Consider the following 16,823-nt stretch of genomic DNA (forward strand, 5'->3'; position numbering starts at 1 on the left):
CTTGGCCACCTGGGCACACTGCTAGCTCATGTTCAGGTGAGCATCAACCAATACCCTCAGATCCTTTTCCTCTACACAGCTTTCCAGACACTCTGCCTCAAGCCCATAGCGTTGCATGGAGTTGTTGTGACTAAAATGCAGGACATGGCACTTAGCCATGTACCTCATCCAATTGGCCTCTGCCCATTGATCCAACCTGTCCAGGTCCCTCTGCAGGGCCTTACTACCCTCCAGCAGATTGACACTTTCCCCCAGATTGGTGTCTGTAAACTTACTGAGGGTGCACTCCATTCCCTCATCCAAATCATCAATAAAGATAATAAAGAGGATGGGCCCCAACACTGAACCCTTGTGACCAGTCGCCAGCTGGATTTCACTCCATTCACCACCACTCTCTGGGCCTGGCTGTCCAGCCAGTTTTTAACCCAGCAAAGAGTGTACCTGTCCAAGCCATGGGCTACCAGCTTCTCCAGGAAAATACTGTGGGAGACCGTGTCAAAGACTTTGCTGAAGTCTAGGTAGGTTACGTCAACTGCCTTTCCCTCATCCACCAGGCAGGTTACCTGGTCATAAAAGGAGATGAGGTTGGTCAGGCAGGACTTGCCTTTCATGAACTCATGCTGACTGGGCCTGATCCCCTGGTTGTCTTGCACATGTTGCGTGGTTGCACTCAAATGAGGGTATGGATGCTGATCAGGTTCAACTAACAGGAGTTAATTTGGTCTTCAGAAAATCTGGGTCTGTATTATGGGATTAGTCTTTTGGTTAGTAACCAGCTGAGATAGTTGGAATAACACAAAACTGAATTTTGCTTATGAAAACATTGAGTATGGGCTTCTTCAGAATAGCCGTATAAATAACTTAAATAACCCCCACACACTCCCTCCATTCATTCTCCAGATGGACTTGTCTAGTTGCTTCCTGTTTTTTACTTTGTAGTTTCTATCATATTTCCCCTCTGCCTAACATTCCCTCTCTACTTAGAGCCTAGTGTCCTTCCAGCTGAGATAAAGGCTCTAGGTTATTCCCATATGAATTGGGGTAAATAGCAAACCATAAGTCATCTTCAAAATCTAATGAAACTATTAGAACTTTTTTTTTGTCTAAACCTAGTACTCTGCATTTTGACTCCACAGATGGCTGAATAGTCTGGATTTATAATTTTCTATAATTTGGTCCAATTTTGTATCCTTAGAAACCACAGCAGATTGCCCATTGCCCATTTATGTAGCCGTTTCTCCAATGTTTGTACTCCTATGCTCCAGTGGAGATCTCAGTAAAGGTTCTCATTCCAGCTGTGCTTCTATCAGCTGGATGGCCTGAAACATTATTTTGCTTGGCAACATTTTGAGTTGTCAATGGCTTTGCATTTGAATATGAAGAAATTGTGTGCAGAATGTTAGAATTTATTTTTACCCTATCTTATAAAAGCAACTACAAAAATCCTGAGTGACACAACCTTGACAAAAATTACATTAAAATGCTCTTAGTTTAACAGTGACCTCTAATTCTTCATCCTCAATTTTGATTCAAGAAATATCTGTAGGTGGAATTTTTCATCTGCAAATAATTGCAGCTACATTTTAGAGCACTTAGCCTGATTACAGTTCCTACAGAGCTATGGTGAAGTGCAAGATGTATGTTGTCCTGCTTCCATTACAGAGTCTGAGTAGTTAATCCTGTTTTTTTTTTTTTTTTTTTTTTTTTTTTTTTTCTGATCCAGCTAATTCCAAAGAATTACACTACTCAGGCATATTTTGTTAAAGTGGTACTTAAAAACATCCTAATTTACTGAAGCCATTTTTTTTTCAAAGTAAGCTAAATATTTCAGTAAGTCTAATTGAGAAGTTTTTTTTTTTTTTTTTTTTTTTCTACAGTAGTAGAAGTTCTGATTATAAACTGTAGGATAGATGGAGGAAGAGCTTTTACTCACATCTACTATCTCATAGTATGTTAATTAATGTGGTGAGAGTATGAGTATGAATAGAAACCAAAAGTGAGTCTTCACCATATTGGTGGCTGAGCATGTTACTCCTCAGAATATCAGCTCTTTTGAATGTTGGTTGCTCACTCGTTTTCTCTTATAACCTCCCCAATGGACAGAGGAACCTTCTCTCACAATATGGAAAGTCATGTGTTCCATAAATGATGCACTGAAGGAACCGTGCTACCCTCTCTTGTCTTCTAGACTTTTCATCTATTTTTTGAAATGAAAAATTCATTTAATGATAATAGGGAAAACAACAATGAAATGTGTGGACATAGTGGTAAGCTGAGAAGAAATTGGGGAAAAAAAAAAATCAAGAGGAAAAAATGGAAGTGGTTCCATAACTTTTAATGCATCCATTTTCTGATGTTCAGTCTATGTAATTTAAGAACTCAGGGTTATAAAAATGACATGAGTGTCATCTAGTGCCTTGAATTAAGCAAACTGAATTAGATCTACAGAAACTGATTTCTGTTGCTGTAAACTTTCTTCCTCTATAGGCAGTCAATATACTGCTAGATCAACAGGTCTCCAAACACAGGGACAGCATTTGCTTTTCAAGGTACATTTCCTCTATAGATGAGAACTGTAGTGTAATGTAAGCTTTGCTTCTGAAAGAACAATTCTAAGTATTTAATGATCACAGTGCTTACTGGAATACTATATTATCTTTTTTTTTTTTTTTTTTTTTTAACAGTTCTAGCAATATTAGGTTCTTCATGGGGTTATGCATTCTGAACTACTACATTTTTATTTTAATATAAGACTAACAACTCTGATTAGCTGAGTACAGAACTGGAAGCCATTTTTCAGGAAAAGTTAGGTTGTGTTTTGTGCCCTGCAGACTGTGGAATTATATTTGTTTTCCTCATTTTTTTTTTTGTTGTTGTAGCTAATACTTTTGATACTTTTTTTTTTTTTTTTTTCTGTGCTTGCTCATGTCTTACCTGACTTCTTTGAAATGAATAAGAACTTTTGATATTAAAAGTTATGTAAGAATCCCCTTCACACTTTATTATTATTATTATTATTTCTTTAATCAAATTCATTACAGTGGCACAAAAATTAAGTGGTTAAGATGGCTTACAGTAGTTAAGATGGCTTCATTGGCCAAAGGCAATAGATTAAGACATTATCTTCCATTCATCTCTTGTTTACAGATTGGAGAATGAAAGCATAACATCACATCTTTTCCAAAATAACCTCTGAAATTGAATGTAATGCAGATGATATATTTGAGGCAGAAAGTGGGCAGGAACTGACTAGTATAAATGTTCCCAAAGATCTTTTAATCCTAATAAAAGTCTCTCTCTTGTCTCCCTTTCTTGTAAGTCTAACCCAGATAATAAATACTCACAAGTTCTTTGGTGCTTGGTTTTTTATATCTCATGGAGTTCATTTCCACTGATTGGTTTTCCTCTTGATTTTTTTTTTTTTTTTTAGTGCAGTGCTTTTTCTTGACTTATTATTACTTTTTTCAAAATAATGGTTGTATACCGTCTTTGAAGTAGTCAACATTAAAACCTCACATTTACAGGGAAATACCATGTGAATTTTACAAAATATTCCTGATCATCTGTGATGTAGCAAGTGATAATGCATACATGAGGATTTCTTTTAGAATGATCTCTTGTATGACATATGCAGTGGGAATGTACATATGGAAGATATATGTGGAAGATATAGCCTAATCCATCAATCTTGTGACTGATGAACTCTCCAGACTGGACATGGGAAGGAGATACTGGTATTAAAATATTTTGTCTGTTTTTCTCTTCAAAGAGATTTGAGTCTTCAAAAGACTTGAAAAACTTTTATAGTCTGAGGTCTAGGCAGTCATACCTGGCATTCAGATACTGGGACAGAACTGATATCTTGTATATGAGGGCAAATATTGATATGTTATAAGGATAGCTCTATGAATAGTCTATTAACTGTTCTGCAGTATGTTATGCTTGTACTCCACCTTACCTTTTAGCTAGGATGCTTTACAGTGTATCAAGTTATGTTCATTGTAAGGTAAAAAATTTCTGTTAGGATCTCTTTGATCCTACCAGATCTTAACACATCCTGGACACAGTTGCACTAACTTTTCATGCATCCATAGCTTACAATGGTGAATACCGACTCAGCTCCCAGTTCTACATTGCCTTGCGACTGGGCATCAGTACTTGAACTCCATTTGTTCTGTCTGACCTTTTCCCTTGTTGATTGCTGGCTCTATTAACACTATTTTGTGGAACTTCTTAGGATATGTGAAAACAAAAGAACTATACAAATGTATACAAGCATAGTACGGTGACACTATGCGTCGATTTTGGCACAACAGCATGCCAGTTTGCAAAAGGCAAAGGCTAATATTCAACAGATGGCAAAGTCTTAAACCCTACAATAATGGCTGTGGCTATTTTCATTACTGTCATCTGATGACACATACAATAGTTGGAAAATACTTGAACTGGGTAATCACAGCAAATATACTCCAAAGGAACCAGATGCATATCATACTATCACAGTAGTGATGGATGTTTAGACTGAGTGCCACTTCTGTCTGCATTCCAGGTATATTTACTGCAGAGGACTAGAAGCCACAGTGCTTGCTGTCATACACATTTTGCCTTTCTGCAATAACCAGAAACATCATCAACAACAAAAATAGAAATTAATATATATTGTATGTAGGGAAATTATATTGCTGATGTGGCTGCGTACTATCACCCTATGTACAAATTTAGTGTGCAAATTTTTCAACATGATGATCAAAACACTTAAAAAACCTGAAGAATTAAAAAAAAAAATCAGAAGCTTTTCTGTGTGGTCCTGATATATATCATAACTGTAGAGAAAGAAAAGCATCAGAATATTATATCTCAAATTTTTGCAAGGTTAAAGGTATTTTTGTCTGTATAGCTTAAGAAACCTATGAACTATTTGTTATTATCCTTTGAAGGGACTTCTATTTCATCTTTGGGACTTTATGAATGATTTTGATTTTTGTGATTTTCTTTCTCAAATTTGAAAGATAAAATTACGGTAATCTGTGAAGACTTTTTTGGGGGGGTAATTTTAATAGATCATATTTGAATATTCATATTGCTCCTTATCTGTGTAAAAATTCTTCTTGTTAATTGCCTGGAGATTTAGGAGTGACCTCCTATGACCTAAATTTATAACAAACAAACAAACAAAGGCACAAAGCAGACCTTTTTCTAAGGTAGCCATTATAGCACCTATAATGGTGAACATAATATGTTCATGGGCTTTGGCTTAGTTTGTATTAATAGGGACATGCAGTAATCCCTTCCTTCATGTTTGTTTATTTTTTTTAAACAAAATAAAAATAAAATCATATTGCTTTATTTAACAATTCTGTACTAGGCCTTCAAACATTACAACTCTGGAATATTGCACATCTGCCAACAGTGATCTAACACTTTATATTAAGACATCTCTTACTGTGACATATTTTAAACTGTTTCTTTTGTATGATGGGCTAACAACATAATAAAGATCAGGACAACTGTTCTGAACATGGCATTGCTAAAATCTCTGTAAAAAAAAAAAATAAAAAATCTAGGTTAAGCCTTCTTTCTGACCTTATATTCTGTAACTGGTGCAAAGCAGATGGAGAGAACCTGCAGAAAAAAAAATCTTATTAAATAAGACTGCTTGTTTGTCAGCTGATGTCGAGCTACTTACATGAAGTCCTTGGTGCAAATCCATATGTATTCATGGCTTCCACAAAGTGGAGCATTAAAAGAGCCATAAACAAGAGGGGAATTCCATAGATTAGCCTGAATAGTAATTTGAAATTACAACAAGACTTCTACAAATCTATTTTTTTTTTTTTTCAACTTAACATATAACCTTAAAAATGTATATGGGGCACAGGCATCTGGAAAGTATTTTTGTATTTTTGCAAACAGGCTGTTTGTGCACACGTGCTCTGAAATATCAAGGCCATTGAGATCTGTAGGAAATCACTTCCCACTGTTTTCAATGCATCTTAAATCAGGCTGCTTAAATTCTGCAGAGGCTTTAAATAAATTCAGCTGGACGTCATCTAAGAGTGCCTTTCAATGCTGAATTGGAGTCAATCCGAAAAGACGATCTCACAACCAAATCATCAGGACTCAGGAATTCAGAATTTGTTTCTCTGATGTCCCATGTACACTGTGGAAAGTAATTAAACTCTAAATTAAAAATTTTAAATACCTGCAGAAATTGAGGAGTAGCTCTGAGATGCTGTGCTTCAAAGGTAGAGAACAGCCTCTCAGTCCCTGTCCAACATCCCGCTTGCTCCAAAAGTGGAGAGGGAATTGTTTTTGCTGATGGGAAAATTAGGATACCTATTGTAAAACAAAAGTACAAAGACCCAATTATCCCACGTCTGAGAGGACCTTAGTGAGTGGGTTTTATCTGGCCACTTGAAATAGCTTACTCAAGATTTTGGAGAATATTCTTTCTTCTTTTAAAACACCAAGAACTCTATATTCCATGTTTCAGTCTTGACAAATCTGGACTCAGTTCTGTCACCTTTACTCTGTCTCTGAGGTTCCACTCATGATGGTTTGTGATTCTGCAATCAATTACAGAAGCTAAATTATAAGTTATTACTGAACTTAAGTTAGTATCAAGTCTTGTGTGTCTGCATCCTTTAGCTATACAATAGGATAAATGACACCATCTTAATTTAAAAATATTCTGAAGATAAACAAAAAAATACAAATTGCTTGAGTGGTCTATGTTAAATACACAGCCAGCCAACCTGAAACAGAGTAGTGTAATAAAAAAAACAAAACCAGCCAGTTATTTAAACAATCCCTCCTCGCAACTTATCTGAATAAGTCTGAACTTCAGAAGTGTTTTGGGTGTAGGTTATGTCCAGATTTCATCTGATCTCTTTTTTTCCCTTGGACTTAATGAGTACCTTTGAGCACTGCAGTCAAGAAAACATTCCACCTGGTGATGTCTTTTGTACAAATGAGGAAAAAAAAAAGGTATTTTAAGACAGCTTCATGTTGAAATGGTAGGGATTATTTTTGTTTCATACTCTGTTAGTCTAGCATCATTTTGGAAGAAGAGTTTTATACTATACAGATCTAACAGAAATTAAAATTGGTCATTAAGCCATTTAGACTATATTATTATCTGTTGTTGTCTCTGTTAAACTGAATGTTTCTGTACTACTTGGGAAGATGCATAAAAATTCTAAATCTTTTTAAACTTTAATACTATTGTCATGGAAAACCCGCTGACCTTTGGTCCTAGTTTTTAATAGGTTGACATAATTGCAGACTCCCTGTAATAGTAGGCACAAAACTAAAAGCACAATTGTCATGCAGGTACAGGAACACACATGGCTAAGAGAGAAATCCTGTCTATCTTTTGAATTTGTATTTCTGAATAGGATAAATATTAGATTTGCATGGGAACTATGCTAAACTGATTCAGAGGTATCAGTTTGGATTCCCAAAGGTATACTCTTAGGAGCTCTAAGACTTGTTTTAGTGATTGCACACTCACTACAATCAACAGGAGATTGGAGCCCTGTAGTGGGACTGATCATTTGGACATTATTACAGGTACATACATGTCTATGAGGCCTAATGACATCCAAAGGTTCTGAGGGAACTGGCTGATGTAATTGCTAAACAACTGTCCATCATATTTGAAAAGTCATGGAAGTCGGGATAAGTCCTATCTGGGCTGCTACTCTGTGGCACCAGTGATTGGAAAAGGGGAAACATCACTCCCATTTTTAAAAAGGGTAAAAAAGAAGACCCGGAGAACTACAGACCAGTGAGCCTCAACTCTGTGCATGGGAAGATCATGCAACAAATCCTCCTGGAAGCAACGCAAGGATACATGCAAGACCAGGAGGTGATCTGAGAAAGCAAGGATGGCTTCACCAAGGGCAAATCATGCCTGACCAATCTGGTGGCCTATGATGGTCTGACTGCACCAGTTGACAAGGGAAGAGCAACCGAAGTCATCTACCTGGAATTCTGTAAGACTTTTGATGTAGTCCCACACATCCTGATTTATAAACTAGAGAGAGAAGGATATGAAGGGTAGATGATTCAGTGGATAAGGAATTGGCTGGATGGCTGCTGCCATGGAGTGTGGTCAATTGTTCTATGTCCAGGTGGAAGACGGTGGTAAACAGTGTCCTTCAGGAGTCTGTCTTGGGACTGGTGCTGTTTAATACCTGTATCAATGACAGAGACAGTGCGATAGAGTGTACCCTCAGCAGCACCAAGCTGATCGGTGCATTTGATACAACAGAAAGAAGGGATACCATCCAGAAGGACTTGGACAAGCCTGAGAATATTTGAACTTAATGAAGTTTAACAAGTATGGAAGGTGCTGCACCTGTGCTGGGGCAAACCCAGACATGAGTGCAGATTGAGAGAAGAACTCACTGAGAGCAGCACTGTGGAGAAGGACTTGTAGTTGCTGGCAGACAAAAAGCTCAACATGAGCAAGCAGTGTGTGCTTGAAGCCCACAAGGTGAACTGTGTCCTGTGCTGCATCAAGAGAAGCAAGACCAGCAGGTCAATGGAGGTGATCGTCCCACTCTACTTTGCCCTCATGAGGCCCCACTTAGAATACTTCATCCAGGTCTGGGGTGCCAAGCACAAGAAGGATGTGGATCTGTTAGAGCAGATCCAGAGGAGGGCCACAAAGATAATTAGAGGGCTGGAGCACCTCTCCTAAGAGGAAACTGAGAGAGATGGAGTTGTTCAGCCTGAAGAAGAGAAGGCTCTGGGAAACCTTATTGTGTCCTTTCAATACTTAAAGGGGGCTCATAAAATGGATGGAGAGTGACATTTTACACAGACAGATAGTGACAGAACAAAGGGAAATGGTTTTAAACTAAAAAAGGAGAGATTTATATTAGATGTTAGGGTTAGATAGCACCACTATGAGGGTGGTGAGGCACTGGAACAGGTTGCCCCAAGACGCTGTGGATTCCTGAAGGTGTTCAAAGCCAGGTTGGATGGGGCTCTGAGGGACCTGATCTAGTGGGTGGTGTATCTGCCCATGGCAGGGGGTTTGGAACTAGATGGCCTTTAAGGTCCCTTCCAACCCAAACCGTTCTATGATTCTATTTGACTCTGAGCTTCAAAAACTGATCATCTGAAACCAAATACCAAAACTATGCATAAGACCAAAACCTGTAATTTCCCTAAAGCAAGATGAGAATGTAGAAGTCTCAGTCTCTAGACATCTTATGTAGCCAAAGCAAGTGTTGCACGAGCAGTATTTGGAACTTGGTGATCTTTAAGGTCCCTTCCAATCCAAGCCATTTTATGATTCGGTGCTACAGCCCTTCTCTGGTGGTGCTTGAACTTTTTGACCAAGAATAATCCTCTCCCACATTTCCAGTACATATATTTCTGGACATTGGAGGACCTCCACTGACTCCACTGCAGAATTCTCTGTACTCCATGCCTATTTTCTTTCTTTTCCTTTTTTTTTTTTTTTTTTTTTTTTTTTTCCCTTAAAACTTCTTCACATGGACTTCAGTGGTGACAAAACATTGTAATTGATCCAGATACTTAGTCCAGTGACTGGATGGAGTTTCAGCACTTTTATCGGTTTCATCTCCATATAAATTTGGGATGTGAATGAGGTTTGTGTTAATATAACCTGTCCCTGGAGTATTGTGAATTGTTTTGATGGAACTACTGTTTCTGTACATTTTGAGTTTTAGACATTCCCAAGAGCTTCACATGAAATTGAGGTCACATCGTACTAGAAAGTACATACAAAAAGAGTAAGAGAGAGTACCTGCCACACACAGCTTTCAGTCTGGACTACGTATGGCCAGAATGGGAAAGAAAATAATACCATGAGATGATGAAGGACAGACAACTCAGAGTAGCCAAATTGTGTTTAGTTTCATAATCCGTGAGATTCAGTCCACTACTACACACTGCCTTGCTCACAAAAAGTAGTTTTATATGGAATCAATGGATAAGGTGTTGGGAACATAGGTTATTTGATAGTCCAAGGACTGAAACAGTTAGTGAAATCTTATATTTTATAACCTTACCTGTGATTACTGCCCATGTGTTCATGATTAGACTGTAGCATATGCCAAGCAAAGAGAGTTTTGCAGTCCTCTGTCATTAAAATAATATCCAAAATGGTCCCTGAGAAGAATGATATCTGTGGAAAAGGATAAATGAATAATGAAGTAAACTTTCCAATACTTTTATCTTTTCAACATCTTCTGCAGACTGGCCTGGTTTACTAGCAGGACTGATGCAGAAGTGCCTACAAAAGATTGACAACATTTTAAAATTCAAACTAGAATTGCCATCAGCCTTTGTTACACTAATGCTTTTTACCCTAATTTTAAACTTAATTTTTAGCTTAAACTTTTACCCTAAAGGAATTTTTAATGATGAGAATCAATCAAAGTTTCATTCCAGTTACCAAAGGTAACAGCAGGTTATCAGAGTAATATCTATTTCAAATTGCTGCATATAGACAGAATAGTTTTTTAAGCCTCCGCAAGACAGATCAATAATGAAATAATTTATTTATGGCATTTCCTTTTTAGTCACATTGCAAGAGATTATTTTTGTAGAATTGAAACTTGAGATCAGTTTCTGTGTTTTTATATTGGTGTATCCCATATTTGGCATAGGTTAAAAAGTGTAGACAAAAGGTAAACGTTTCTTGCTTTTTGGCTACTCTATTATTTCTATTAGAATGGAGAATTTCCACTTTTTATCTATCTGTCTGTGATGAATAGTGCTGAAGTTCATTGGAATATTTCCAGTGCTAATAAGAGTAAGCCCTTTCAAACTAGCTGAAGTAAATAGTGTCAAGGTAGGCAAACCTCTTTAGTAGATTGCCAAACTTCTGGATCTTTCTGGAGAGTGGTCTGTGAGGTCTCATTTAACTCTGCAAATGAGTCCTTGAATATTTCACTTTAGGCTCTCAAAATGAAATGAGGAACTACTCCTAAAAGCGTGCCTTTGTCTACCAAAAGTATGTTAGGCTATATGGTATAGCACTGAAAAACAGATTGGATAGAAATGCATTGTTGCCCCAATTCTATCTATCATCTTTGTGATTATAGTCCAGTAATTACTGGACTATAATCACAAAGTTCAGAAATAGAAAAATTTTACTATGAATATATCATTGACAAGTTAATTGGTTGGATAGTCATATCCTGTGTAGTTCAGCTCCTTTATTAATGACTTAAGTGGGGAATGTAGACTCTGTATGTAAGTAATTTCTTTAGAAATAGAAAATCTCTCTCTGCATCTTTATATTGTACAGAATTTGAATCTGCTCAATACTTATTTGGTTCAGACAATTTAGAGACTTCAGAGTTGTCCCACAAGGAAACAAACAATTTGCATAAAAATATGCGAAAGAAATAAGAACAAATTATTTCTCCAAATAGATAGATCATAAATCCATTGTTTGAAAAGGTCTTTTATCATCAGCAGAGTGATGGATTAGTTCCTTAAAGGAAAATGGCAGTAATTAGTTATAATACCTGAGAGAACTCAATAAATATTTACTAAATTAAGATTTTTTTATTATTTGTATTCTAGAAGTGCCTAGAAGCCTCCTGTGAGATCAGAGCCCCATTGTTTAGTAAGTATATAAGAACAGCTGCTATCCTAAATAGCATACAACCCAAAATAGATGCCAGGGAAGGCAGGAATGGAAACAGAAGCACAAAGAAACAAAATGAATTGCCTGAGGGCATGAAGTTAGCTGCAAATCTAGGACTGTGATCAAGTGTCTTCAAAGCCACCCTGGAGCTTTACCTATGGGAGCAAGTACCTTCCATTTTCATCCCGACTCTTTTGACTCCCATTCAATGTCCCAGTGCAGTGGCATAACTCTGATAACCCACTATCAAGGCCTGAAAGGCCTTAGTCAGTTTCTTATCTTGTATACCTCAACCCAAGTGTTTTATTAAACATTAGTTTTTTTTTTTCTTTTTCTTTTTCTTTTTTTTTTTTTTTAGTGTGGATAATCTTTATTTCCTTTGTGGTGTTTCCTTCATCCACATTCACAACTCACACATTAATTTAGATGGAATAGCATTTGCTTTAAATTTCTTGATATTTCTCACTTCCTTTGATTACTTTTCATACCTTCCCTCTTCTGACAAGTTTGCTACTGTGTGTTGCTGGTACCCTATTCTCCTACAGACTGTTATCACTGTCTATGTTCAACCCTGCTGAAAATTCACATACCCGAGAATGAGCCAAATCCATGTGGACACCCACATCCTGGATAGTGTCCTCCACATTCTGTTTCTGATGTATGCCCTGAATTAAATAGAAACTTCACAATGGCTGCTTCAGGCAGCTGAACTAATGAAGTGGTTTTGGGCAGAAACAGATGGATGAAAGACTGCATGGGGATCTCGGGTGAGCCTACCGAGTAAAGAACAGTGTTCTGCATAGAGTCGCTTCATCTTCTGTAAATGTTTCTTAGAGAACAATAAAACAGGGATGGGGGAGAAGATTTTTGGAGACAGTGGCCCTGCCATAACACCTACCTGTTGCGTTTTCTGTTTCCTCTTATTTTACATATCTATGTGAAGTTTATATGTAATTCATTTATTGCTATGACAATAGGCCTTCCCTTCTGCATAGGCTGAAACTCTAAATCCTGAGATTGTTTGGTTCAGGTGCCTCCTTGGTCCAGTAAATTCTCCAGACACCTAACGCAGACTGTGGGGGATTCTCCTAGGAGCACCTATTGACAAATACCTTTTGTCATCTAATTAGCTATTGAAACATCTTTTTGCCATGTTTCATAGAAAAATATTCCTTTCCTTCTTGCCTTTGATAATAGGTCTATAGAGGTTGGTTACTGAAAACTGTGCACTGATTGAATTATGCAGCTGATACCTTCAAGTAAGACTTTTCTGTGCATCTTCTTCTGTGTGAGTTAAAAAGCTAAGTGACAGTAGCACTAATCCCAAGATTTGAGGGTTTTGTTTATGTTACAGAGTGGTGCACTGTCTCTGCAGGAAAACAGTAGTACTGACATTTGTAGAGGCTGAAATACATAGAATGCAGACATACACAGAATACACATAGAATGCAGACAAGTGTGGGGTAAATGGAGCTTGTTGTCCAGGTAGCCACACTGAGAAATATTCAAGTGTCTAAATTGAGACATTTTTTGTCACTTTAGGGTATCTGATAACTGAAATAACTTAAGTGTGTCTAAAATGGCACAAGATGCTTATGTTTAAACACGTAATGAATCTGCTTGACACTTTTGAAGTATCTCAAATATATATGGTGACTTTCTGTTAGTTCCACATTCCTGATTACATAGTTCTAGTGTGAGCCTGTATTTGCAAACTATGCATTTGCAAACTCTATGAAGGAAAAGCATCTCAAGAAAAGGACACTATCCAAATATCCATAAAATTACATCTTGTATCTCTTGTTTAGTGAGGATTTCTTTCCATGAAGTCTTGAAAATATGATTTTGAAATATTTTTTTTTTTTTTTTTATGTGGTAAAAGATATGGTTAAGTACAGTGGAATTATCAGAGATGTGTAGGTCTTCATATTTTTTACTTTCTGAAGACACACCTTTTTCACATCTTAGTGTACAGAGGCTTTAAAAAATTTTAAAAATTCTGGAAAGCCAGAATCTACTTCTTTAGATGTCTTAATAGCTTGACAAACTTTGTGCATTATTCCCAAGTGAAAAATGCAAGTTAAGAGCACTTTGTATATCTTGGAGGTGTTGTGAAGTGAAATTTACTAAAGATTTTGGGATCTTTGCAAAGTGAAGGAGGGACATCAATATTAGAATGCTAGGGTGTGGTTCTGTATGACCATATCAATTTTATATTTGTCATGCAACAACTTTAACCTCTATATCAGATTTAGAAATAGAAAAGAGCTGTGCCCTGACAGGCTACTGGATATTGAAGTTCTGTATTTTATATAGTTAACTTAATCTGCTGAAATATTTTCCTTTCCAGGATTTGAAAATGCATTATAAATGATTCACAATTGTACCCTTAGAATTTAGTCTTTTCTCTTTCTTGGGATTCATGCATGCATTTCCCTTGTGTAACAGCTTTGGAATCCCAAGTTGAATCTCACTATCCAAACCCCAAAGCACTTCAGTGTAAAAACCTAACCTGTGGAACTCAATCATATATGAGTTTTTTTTTTTAATCATTTCATCATAGTGAATTTCTACTAGGATCAGATTGTAAGTAGTGCCTGCTACATGGCTACATGTAACATAGAAATTATCTGTTTTGTTTCACTCCAGTCCTCTACAGCAGCCATATCCAGAAATTACAGCATGTGCTCAGAGAGTGCAAGCACTGCTCCCTCTGTTTGCTAAATCAGCCCAAGAAGGCTAGGACATTTAAACACTCTGTAATGATCTGCAAAAGCTGGCCGACCTCATAGGGGACCAGTGTGCTGGGCCATCCTTTTTTCCTTCTTCCTTTTTTTTTTTTTTTTTTTTTTCTTTTTTCTTTTTTCAGTGAGAGGAGTCTTGCAAAATTTTGGACTGGAAAGAAAATTTCATTGGAAGTTCAGCTGACATTTTGATGCTAAATTGAAGCTAAAACAAGTTTAACGTTTGGAGCTTGTCCAAAGTTAGTGAGCCTTTGCAAGGTGCTGTGTCCCTGTGTTCTCTAGCATGTGGTAAGAAAATGTCTACTGTGTCATTTCCTCAGATGCATGATCCAGAGTATCTGCTTGTATCTGGCTCACTCCATGATTACTGTGAGAGCAGAGGTGAATTGTGTTCCTAACTCACCTGTGTTGCCTACTTGTTATTTATTTCAAAGTCTGACACTAACCAACTTCTCTATCTCCTTAAATATAGGGACTATTATGTATAGCCAAACCAATGTTATTATTTTTTCTTGGGAGTATATTTTTTTTTAACATCAGGTACATTACTGATTCCGAAACAATATTGTTTGTACATTATAGTTATTTTATTTGGTTTGCATATGCATATGTGGGTGTACATACATATATATACATGTGGGTGAATATATAAGTATATTCATGAGATATCTTGTGTTTCTGTCTCTCTGGGGAGGTTATACCTTCAGGTGATAGGATCTTATGATGTGGAGATATGAGTGCAATATAATTATAAAAAAAGAATAAAAAAATCAATGAAGAGACAGTCGTGATCTAAATATGAAGTATATGGGTGAAACTCAAAAATTAAACTCTAACAAAAAAGTAGTTACTCCTCATAGCTCAACTACAATTAACTAGAGTTACTACCCAGCCATTTTCCAACACTATAATGAAAATGCATAGTGGTAACAAAGAAATAATGGAAACTGGTGCCATAGAGATATATGTAAGGATAGAAAAAGCTGTAGAATCAGTCTTGTCCCTTTTTTTAAATTCAAGTAAAAAAAAAAAAAAAACAAAAAACAAAAGTGAAAAATATGAAGTCTTTCCTAAAATTCAAGTTAGAGTAATAATACAGTGATGATATTTATTTAGGTTAAGCAAACAACACATTTACATAATTTGTATTGTGTTTGTTTATACGTTTGAATTATACTTTTGAATATCTACTCTACTAGTAAAGGAAAAGTTTCTACTAGTAAAGGAAGAGTTCTACTCTACAAATCATCAAAAAATAATAAATCAAATCAAAACAAATAAATTCCTGAATGATCATAGGGATTTTGTTTAAAACATTGAATTTCTTCCATCTTAGCATCATCACTGTACTCTGGTAGTTTGAACAAGTATCCTGTAAGCCACACTTTTTTTGTTGTTGTTGTTTGGCATATCTGGGAATACCATGTTTAAACAGTTTCCTGTTTCCACTGAGCTGATTCTCATGAGATACATTTAAACATTCATAAACCATTCATTTGCAGGTGCAGTTGACTTTGTCTATATATATATATATATAAAAAAATCAGTGTTTTTAGTTGTGCCTTTAAAACAATATTTCTTAAAATGTATCCTGTATAATAAGAGATTTAATTGATCAATTCCCAATCTAAATACTGAAGAATTAAACAAATCTTTTTGGTGCACAAATGGTTTCTGTAATTTTTTTTTTGTTTGTTTTTTTTTCCTTTTGGCCCAAGAAAGACTACAATTGTTGACTGTTATAGTATTCTGTAAGTTGACCTGTACAGTCAATAATTGTTTTAGGAAGGGACTAGAGAGATGAGTTTTATTCTGCTGCTCCTAACGGCCTCTCAATTCTTTATTTCGCTGTAATATTCAGTTATAATTTTCATAACACAGTAGACAGACGTTAAGACAAGCAGAAATTATCAAATAAATAAAATAACCAGTAGAGAGTTATTTCAGTGAAGACACTTTTCAGGAAACATTTGTAAAGATCATTATATAGCCTTAGATAAATGACACTATGTTCAGCTAATTTTTCTGGATTAACAAGCTATTGATGATCTCTGAAAGGAGAGCAGGGGCAGATTTCACCTTGCAGAATAATGAAATGTTACAAGATAACTCGGATTTCTACATATGAGTCTTTTCCAGGGCCAATAACCTATTTACATTTCTTTTAGCTTAGAGACTCCAATTTGCAGCTTTCTTCAGCTTAAAACTTGTTTATTACAAAGGAGTAAGTAATTGTCTATATCTAGAGATATGCTAATCTCCAATAAGAGATCTAGTGCCTCATCTGCTGATTTTGAAATAACAATATGATTTGTCAAATCAAAACTGATAACAAAAGAACTCAGTCTAACTGGATATAAAGTCTGCCTAGAGCGATAATTATTAAACAAAAAAGAGGGACATGAAATGGTCATTGAAAGCAAAAGGGAAGGCAAAAATTA

At 36.2% G+C, this 16,823-nt stretch overlaps 1 protein-coding gene across 3 annotated transcripts in view; it reads left to right on the plus strand.

Annotated features, from left to right (window-relative positions):
• The window catches only part of NXPH1 (neurexophilin 1), a 153,361-nt gene that overhangs the window by 101,770 nt on the left and 34,768 nt on the right, over positions 1-16,823 (plus strand). The gene's annotated exons all lie outside the window — the stretch shown is intronic.

The sequence above is a fragment of the Oxyura jamaicensis genome, chromosome 2 (assembly GCF_011077185.1).
Source record: "Oxyura jamaicensis isolate SHBP4307 breed ruddy duck chromosome 2, BPBGC_Ojam_1.0, whole genome shotgun sequence".
Taxonomy (NCBI): Eukaryota; Metazoa; Chordata; class Aves; order Anseriformes; family Anatidae; genus Oxyura; species Oxyura jamaicensis.